A 9,680-nucleotide genomic window follows, 5' to 3' on the forward strand; every position below is an offset into this window, starting at 1 on the left:
CTTGCACTCAAACGAAGCACCACCTCGGATTCTGCTTCGTCGCAAAAAGAGCTTCGGAAAAAAGGTCATTAATTTCAAAAAACTTCTAGAAATTCATAATCAAATGGCTAGAGTGCGCTCCACTGCCAGGGTTGATCGTGAGGGAGATGAGACCGAAGCCACTGAAACCGTCCCAATTTCCGAAGCAATGAGGCGGTCTGGGCTGGCAACATCAGAGGATACATCTGCCACCGAAGCAAAACAAGCTGATGTTGAAGAAGATGAATTTTAAGATGAGTACGGTGCAACGCCATCTAAACCCAACCACTTAGAGTTTGGGAAGTCTACTATTACCGAAGGCGATATGGCTAAGCTACTGAAGCTAGGCTATTTTAGTGAAGACAAAAGGGAGCTGATTCGCTTCGGGGGAGAGGAAGTTACCCCGAAGCCAGAAAAAGATGAGGTGGTGCTTTTTAAGAGCTTCTTCAAAGCAAGGTTAAGATTTCCCCTGCATGGGATGATTGCAAATTTTTTAGAGAGATTTGGGATTCACCTTCATCAGTTAACTCCTAACGCCATTGTTAGGCTTAGTGTTTACATCTGGGCACTCCGAAGCTAGGAGGCAGAGCTACTTGCCGAAGGTTTTTGTCGGGCACACGAGCTTCATTACCAGACATAAGCTAGAGAAGATGGGCTACATGATAACTTCAGCTGCAACAATTTTGCATATCGGAAACATGCCAAGTATCCAGTTATCAGCTATCGTACAAAATGGCCAGCTGGCTAGAAGAGTGAATGGTTTTATGTCAAAGTGGATGAGAAGAAGGAGAAGCTAGTTCAGAGCCCTTTGAGTTTAACCTTCGGAGAAACTAGGCCCCAATGCGTCATGTATCCAGATAGTCCATGCCAGATTGCATTGGGCGAATTTCGGGTTGTTGCAGAGCACATTGGCACTAGAGATCTAGTCCAAGAATTCTTAGCCTTCAGAGTATTCCCAACTTTGAAGGAATGGGACATGCCGAAGCTGAAAGGGGAGAAGAAGAAGAAAGAGCTTGTTCGGCTACCTTATTATTACAAGTTTAAAAACATTTTAAAGCACCTTGCCAAGAGTGGTTGGACACAATTGAGGTTATGTGCAATGAGATCCTTGGCAACTATTCTAAGAAAGAAGATCAGTTAATGACTGCGGCTTTCGGTACTCGTCCGAAGCAAAGAATGAATCGGGTGATGGATGCCTTGAATTTTGATTATCCTGACTATGAGCAATTGGGCAGAGGTGCCGAAGGTCAGAAAAGAAAAAGAGTTGCCAGCGTCCTTGACAAAGAAGCTACTAAATTGGCTAAAAAGGACAAAGATATTTCTAAGAAAAGAAAACTGAGCCCTGAGCCGAAGATAGCTACTTCAAAGAAAAGGAAAGCTACGGCCCCGAAACCAAAGACGTCAGGCCAAGAGGGAGAAGCTCCTGCGACGCCTTCTGCTGCCGTTGTGGAAGAAATTCTAAAGGTAATGACTGAACCTTTGCCTATCAAGCTAAGTCCGCTGGCGCCACAACTGACGAAGCTTTTTCAGAAGGAAAAGGAGCCTTCGGCAAAGGAAAGTCCTGCTAAGCTGAAAAAACGGAGAATTATCCAAGTGGCCGATGTTATTCATCAGACACCGCCGCCGGCATCGGCATCAAAAATACCAATTACTGAAGACGCTGGCGCTGTCGAAGCTGAAGCCACTGAAGCCGAAGGTGCCAAAGCCGAAACCGCCGAAGATTCTGATCTAGAAACCACACTTGGTGATATTGATAACATGCTTCTAAAAATGGCTGAGGAAGAAGCTGCTGCGGCCGCGGTGGACACAACAATTGAGAAAGGAAAAGAGCCAGTTGAAGATACTTTGGAAGAGGAAAACTTCAATTTTCAAGATATACTAGGGCAAGAGTTATCAGAAACTGAAAAAGAAGAACTAAAGAAATATGCTGTATCCTGTGGGTATGATGTAGCTGAGGTGCCCGATCTTTCGGCGAGTAGAGATAATTCCGATTTGGCGAAAGATGACCCTTGCGATCCGACTACGACGAGCAAGCCCGAGGCGCCAATGCAATCGCTGAACCAACTCCCTGTGGTTACCGACCTTGCTGATGCGAGATCGGCCTGATCACGAAGATCGTTTCCTGTGCGCAATCGAAGAACGAACAAGAAAAAGATGCGAGCAATCTAATCTATTACTCGAGGGTGGAGTTCTGAATACACGAAGATAGCGCAGATTTGCGCGTGTTCGAGAGTAGCTAAGGCTAACGTAAAACAAAACTCGAAAATAAAGGAGGCGCAGCTCCTGCATAAATAGAGGGGGCGCAGCCCCTAGGTCGGCCAACCCTAGGTCGTCCACTATGGGCCACAGTTGGGCTGGTCGTCTATTCTTCTAGGCCCTCATTCTTCAGTAGCATGACGAAGTTAAGATCTCTGGCACGGGCCCGAGTGATTGGCCCAGCTAATGAAGGAAGTGGCGCTTGATGTGGAGGTGCTGCTGGTGTAGTCGTACTCATAGTGATGTCCTCATCATCCTCCCCTTCTTGAAGTGAAGTCGTCCTCGACGACAACTCCTCATCCTCGGCCATATATGGTTTCAAATCTGCAACATTAAAACTAGTGGAAACACCAAATTCCGCAGGCAGGTCAAGGATATAAGCATTATCATTAATCTTTGTTAGCACCTTAAAAGGACCAGCAACACGAGGCATTAATTTAGAACGGCGCAAAGTAGGAAATCGATCCTTTCTCAAGTGCAACCAAACCATATCACCTAGCTCAAAAGTAACATGTTTTCTTCCTTTACTACCAGCAACCTGATTTTTTGCATTAGTAGCAGCAATGTTCTGTTTCGTTTGTTCATGTATGGTAATCATTTGTTCAACATGTGCAGCAGCATCTATATGTGGGGCGTTCGCAGCATTAAGTGAAATCAAATCAATAAGTGCCCTAGGGATGTAACCATAAACAATCTGGAAAGGGCACATCTTTGTAGAAGAATGTGTGGCATGATTGTATGCAAATTCAACATGAGGCAAGCAATCCTCCCAACGTCTCAAATTCTTGTCTAAAACAGCCCTAAACATGGTAGATAAAGTTCTATTTACTACCTCAGTTTGTCCATCAGTCTGAGGGTGACAAGTAGTGCTAAACAAAAATTTAGTTCCCAATTTATTCCAAAGAGATCTCCAAAAATGGCTTAGAAACTTAGCATCGCGATCAGAGACTATTGTTTTTGGAATACCATGTAAACGAATAATTTCTCTAAAGAACAATTCAGCAACAATGCTAGCATCATCAGTTTTATGACAAGGTATAAAGTGAGCCATTTTAGAGAATCTATCAACAACCACAAAAATACTATCCCTCCCCTTCTTAGTTCTAGGCAAGCCCAAAACAAAGTCCATAGAGATATCAAGCCAAGGAGAAGAAGGGACAGGCAAAGGCATATACAAACCATGGTTGTTCAACCGTGACTTAGCTTTCTGACAAGTAGTGCAGCGTGCAACAAGGCGCTCAACATCAGCGCGCATCCGAGGCCAAAAGAAGTGGGCAGCCAACACCTCATGCGTTTTGTAGACGCCAAAATGCCCCATGAGACCGCCTCCATGCGCCTCCTGTAACAACAAAAGACGAACCGAACTAGCTGGAACACACAGCTTGTTAGCGCGAAACAGGAACCCATCATGTATGTGAAATTTGCCCCATGGTATCCCATTAATACAATGGCCGAAAGCATCTTTAAAATCAGCATCGTCAACATATTGATCCTTCACAGTGTCCAAACCAAAGATTTTAAAATCTAATTGTGACAGCATGGTATAGCGACGAGACAAAGCATCAGCAATAACATTGTCCTTCCCGTTCTTGTGTTTAATAATGTAAGGAAAGGACTCAATGAATTCGACCCATTTAGCATGACGATGGTTCAGATTTGTTTGGGTACGAATATGTTTTAAATCCTCATGATCAGAATGAATTATGAACTCACGATGCCAAAGATAGTGCTGCCATGTATGCAAAGTGCGCACTAAAGCGTAAAGCTCCTTATCATAAGTAGAATATTTCAGACTAGCACCGCTTAATTTTTCACTAAAATAAGCAACTGGTTTTCCTTCTTGTAACAAAACAGCACCTAGCCCAATACCGCTAGCATCGCATTCAAGCTCAAAAACTTTATTAAAATCAGGCAATTGCAAGAGGGGAGCTTGGGTTAACTTATCTTTCAAAGTGCTGAACGCTACCTCCTGCGAATCACTCCAAGCAAACGACACATCTTTCTTTGTAAGCTCATGTAGAGGCGCTGCAATGGAGCTAAAATCACGAACAAATCTGCGGTAGAAACCGGCAAGTCCAAGAAAGCTCTGAATTTGTGTGACCGTCGTTGGTGTAGGCCACTCCCGAATGGCAGCAATCTTGCTGCTATCCACCTCAATGCCCTGCGGAGTAACCACATAACCAAGAAACGAGACACGTTGCGTGCAAAATGTGCACTTTTCCATGTTACCAAACAAGCGAGCAGCACGCAAAGCATCAAAAACAGCACGCAAATGTTCTAAATGCTCCTCTATAGACTTGCTGTAAATAAGGATATCATCGAAATAAACAACAACAAACAAACCTATGAAGGCCCGTAGAACTTCGTTCATTAAACGCATAAAGGTGCTGGGAGCATTAGTCAATCCAAATGGCATAACCAACCATTCATATAAACCAAATTTCGTTTTAAAAGCCGTTTTCCATTCATCACCGAGTTTCATTCTAATCTGATGGTAACCGCTACGCAAATCAACCTTAGAGAAAATAACGGCACCACTAAGCTCATCTAACATATCATCAAGGCGTGGAATAGGATATCGATAACGAACTGTGATGTTATTAATAGCACGACAATCTACGCACATACGCCATGACCCATCTTTCTTTGGAACGAGTAAAACAGGAACCGAGCAAGGGCTAAGAGACTCACGAATGTAACCCTTATCAAGCAGCGTCTGCACCTGGCGCTGGATCTCCTTCGTCTCCTCTGGATTTGTACGGTATGGGGCGCGGTTCGGAAGAGAAGCGCCGGGGATGAGATCGATCTGATGCTCAATGCCACGGAGGGGAGGAAGACCCGGTGGTAAGTCCGTAGGATAAACATCAGCATACTCCTGCAAAAGGTTAACAACAGCAGGGGGTATATCCAAAGACGGTGCATCATCAAGCGGAACAAGCATGCGCGAGCATACAAGTGCATAACAGGGCATATGAGCTTCATGGAGATCATCAAAATCAGCACGTGTAGCAAGTAAAACAGGAGAGAGCAACTTGATTTCAGATTTAATAGGTGCGGCTGATGTCGATTTGACTTGTTGTGCAGTTTTAGCAGCCCTAGTAAGATCATCTTTCAAAATTAGGTCAGGGGTCATTGGATGTATAATTATTTTCTGGCCTTTAAACATGAAAGAATGATGATTTGAACGACCATGACGTAAACTATCAGTATCATATTGCCAAGGTCGACCCAATAACAAAGAGCATGCTTCCATAGGAATAACATCGCAATCAGCATAATCAGAATAAGAACCCAGCGAAAAGGGGACACGTACCGAACGTGTTACCTTTATTTTACCACCATCATTAAGCCATTGAATGTGATATGGATGTGGATGTGTGCGAGTGGGCAAGGATAATTTCTCTACCAACGCTGTACTTGCCAAATTGTTGCAGCTGCCACTATCGATGATGATGCGAATCGACCGTTCGTGCACGACGCCCTTGGTATGGAATAGAGTGTGTCGCTGATTTTTTTCGGCCTGGGCAACCTGTGTGCTGAGAACACGCTGCACAACAAGACTCTCATACCTATCGGCGTCGATGGGATCAACGTGGACTTCCTCATTTTCTGCATGGTTAGTGGCAATCATAGCATGACTAGTTTCCTCAGAATCACTGGCTGAAGAGTACTCACCATTGTCACGTATAAGCAAGGTACGCTTGTTTGGGCAGTCCCGAATCATGTGCCCAAACCCTCTGCAACGATGGCACTGAATATCCCGTGTACGTCCTGTGGAAGAAGCGGCGCCTTTGGCAGGGGGCGCCACTGGCTTGGTCGTCCCTTTGCGTGATGTAGTGCTAGGCGTAGAAGGTGCAGGGCTGGAAGGAGTTGAGCTGTGTGTTGGACCCCGGCCTGCAAAAGAGTTAGTATATGTCTTTGATCGTCGTCCCTGCACTTCACGTTCAGCTTTGCAAGCATATTCAAACAATGTGGTTATATCAAAATAATCCTTATAATCAAGTATATCCTGAATTTCCCTGTTCAAACCACCACGAAAACGCGCCATAGCAGCGTCATCCGACTCAACCAAACCACAACGAAGCATACCCTTTTGTAACTCCTGGTAATATTCCTCAACAGATAGTGAACCTTGTTGAAAATGCTGCATTTTGTTAAGCAAATCACGAGCATAATAGGAAGGAACAAATCTGTGGCGCATGGCAGTTTTTAATTGGGTCCAAGTAATGACACTGTTAATGGGAAGTTTTTGTTTATACTCACGCCACCAAATTAAAGCAAAATCAGTAAATTCACTAATGGCAGCCTTCACTTGGCTATTAGCAGGAATATCATGGCATGAAAATTTCTGTTCTACCTCCAATTCCCAATCAAGATATGCAGCAGGATCATATTTACCATTAAAAAATGGAATTTTAAATTTAATCTTAGAAAATAAGTCATTAGGGGGATGACGAACCACACGACGTGCACGACCACGGCGATCTCCATCGTCCTGCTCAGTGTCACCGCCGTATTCCAGCTCCATCTTTGTGGTCAATGCATCAAGGCGTGCCAGGATGGTGAATTGATGTAGCTGAGGTGCCCGATCTTTCGGCAAGTAGAGATAATTCCGATTTGGCGGAAGATGACCCTTGCGATCCGACTACGACGAGCAAGCCCGAGGCGCCAATGCAATCGCTGAACCAACTCCCTGTGGTTACCGACCTTGCTGATGCGAGATCGGCCTGATCACGAAGATCGTTTCCTGTGCGCAATCGAAGAACGAACAAGAAAAAGATGCGAGCAATCTAATCTATTACTCGAGGGTGGAGTTCTGAATAAACGAAGACAGCGCAGATTTGCGCGTGTTCGAGAGTAGCTAAGGCTAACGTAAAACAAAACTCGAAAATAAAGGAGGCGCAGCTCCTGGATAAATAGAGGGGGCGCAGCCCCTAGGGGCGGCCAACCCTAGGTCGTCCACTATGGGCCGCAGTTGGGCTGGTCGTCTATTCTTCTGGGCCCTCATTCTTCAGTAGCAAGACGAAGTTAAGATCTCTGGCACGGGCCCGAGTGATTGGCCCAGCTAATGAAGGAAGTGGCGCTTGATGTGGAGGTGCTGCTGGTGTAGTCGTACTCATAGTGATGTCCTCATCATCCTCCCCTTCTTGAAGTGAAGTCGTCCTCGACGACAACTCCTCATCCTCGGCCATATATGGTTTCAAATCTGCAACATTAAAACTAGTGGAAACACCAAATTCCGCAGGCAGGTCAAGGATATAAGCATTATCATTAATCTTTGTTAGCACCTTAAAAGGACCAGCAGCACGAGGCATTAATTTAGAACGGCGCAAAGTAGGAAACCGATCCTTTCTCAAGTGCAACCAAACCATATCACCTGGCTCAAAAGTAACATGTTTTCTTCCTTTACTACCAGCAACCTAATTTTTTGCATTAGTAGCAGCAATGTTCTATTTCGTTTGTTCATGTATGGTAATCATTTGTTCAACATGTGCAGCAGCATCTACATGTGGGGCGTTCGCAGCATTAAGTGAAATCAAATCAATAGGTGCCCTAGGGATGTAACCATAAACAATCTGGAAAGGGCATATCTTTGTAGAAGAATGCGTGGCATGATTGTAAGCAAATTCAACATGAGGCAAGCAATCCTCCCAACGTCTCAAATTCTTGTCTAAAACAGCCCTAAGCATGGTAGATAAAGTTCTATTTACTACCTCAGTTTGTCCATCAGTCTGAGGGTGACAAGTAGTGCTAAACAACAATTTAGTTCCCAATTTATTCCAAAGAGATCTCCAAAAATGGCTTAGAAACTTAGCATCGCGATCAGAGACTATTGTTTTTGGAATACCATGTAAACGAATAATTTCTCTAAAGAACAATTCAGCAACAATGCTAGCATCATCAGTTTTATGACAAGGTATAAAGTGAGCCATTTTAGAGAATCTATCAACAACCACAAAAATACTATCCCTCCCCTTCTTAGTTCTAGGCAAGCCCAAAACAAAGTCCATAGAGATATCAAGCCAAGGAGAAGAAGGGACAGACAAAGGCATATACAAACCATGGTTGTTGAACCGTGACTTAGCTTTCTGACAAGTAGTGCAGCGTGCAACAAGGCGCTCAACATCAGCGCGCATCCGAGGCCAAAAGAAGTGGGCAGCCAACACCTCATGCGTTTTGTAGACGCCAAAATGCCCCATGAGACCGCCTCCATGCGCCTCCTGTAACAACAAAAGACGAACCGAACTAGCTGGAACACACAACTTGTTAGCGCGAAACAGGAACCCATCCTGTATGTGAAATTTGCCCCATGGTATCCCATTAATACAATGGCCGAAAGCATCTTTAAAATCAGCATCGTCAACATATTGATCCTTCACAGTGTCCAAACCAAAGATTTTAAAATCTAATTGTGACAGCATGGTATAGCGACGAGACAAAGCATCAGCAATAACATTGTCCTTCCCGTTCTTGTGTTTAATAATGTAAGGAAAGGACTCAATGAATTCGACCCATTTAGCATGACGACGGTTCAGATTTGTTTGGGTACGAATATGTTTTAAAGCCTCAGGATCAGAATGAATTATGAACTCACGATGCCAAAGATAGTGCTGCCAAGTATGCAAAGTGCGCACTAAAGCGTAAAGCTCCTTATCATAAGTAGAATATTTCAGACTAGCACCGCTTAATTTTTCACTAAAATAAGCAACTGGTTTTCCTTCTTGTAACAAAACAGCACCTAGCCCAATACCGCTAGCATCGCATTCAAGCTCAAAAACTTTATTAAAATCAGGCAATTGCAAGAGGGGAGCTTGGGTTAACTTATCTTTCAAAGTGCTGAACGCTACCTCCTGCGAATCACTCCAAGCAAACGGCACATCTTTCTTTGTAAGCTCATGTAGAGGCGCTGCAATGGAGCTAAAATCACGAACAAATCTGCGGTAGAAACCGGCAAGTCCAAGAAAGCTCCGAATTTGTGTGACCGTCGTCGGTGTAGGCCACTCCCGAATGGCAACAATCTTGCTGCTATCGACCTCAATGCCCTGCGGAGTAACCACATAACCAAGAAACGAGACACGTTGTGTGCAAAATGTGCACTTTTCCATGTTACCAAACAAGCGAGCAGCACGCAAAGCATCAAAAACAGCACGCAAATGTTCTAAATGCTCCTCTATAGACTTGCTGTAAATAAGGATATCATCGAAATAAACAACAACAAACAAACCTATGAAGGCCCGTAGAACTTCGTTCATTAAACGCATAAAGGTGCTGGGAGCATTAGTCAATCCAAATGGCATAACCAACCATTCATATAAACCAAATTTCGTTTTAAAAGCCATTTTCCATTCATCACCGAGTTTCATTCTAATCTGATGGTAACCGCTACGCAAATCAACCTTAGAGAA

This window comes from Zea mays, chromosome 4 (genome assembly GCF_902167145.1).
Source record: "Zea mays cultivar B73 chromosome 4, Zm-B73-REFERENCE-NAM-5.0, whole genome shotgun sequence".
NCBI classification, from domain to species: domain Eukaryota; kingdom Viridiplantae; phylum Streptophyta; class Magnoliopsida; order Poales; family Poaceae; genus Zea; species Zea mays.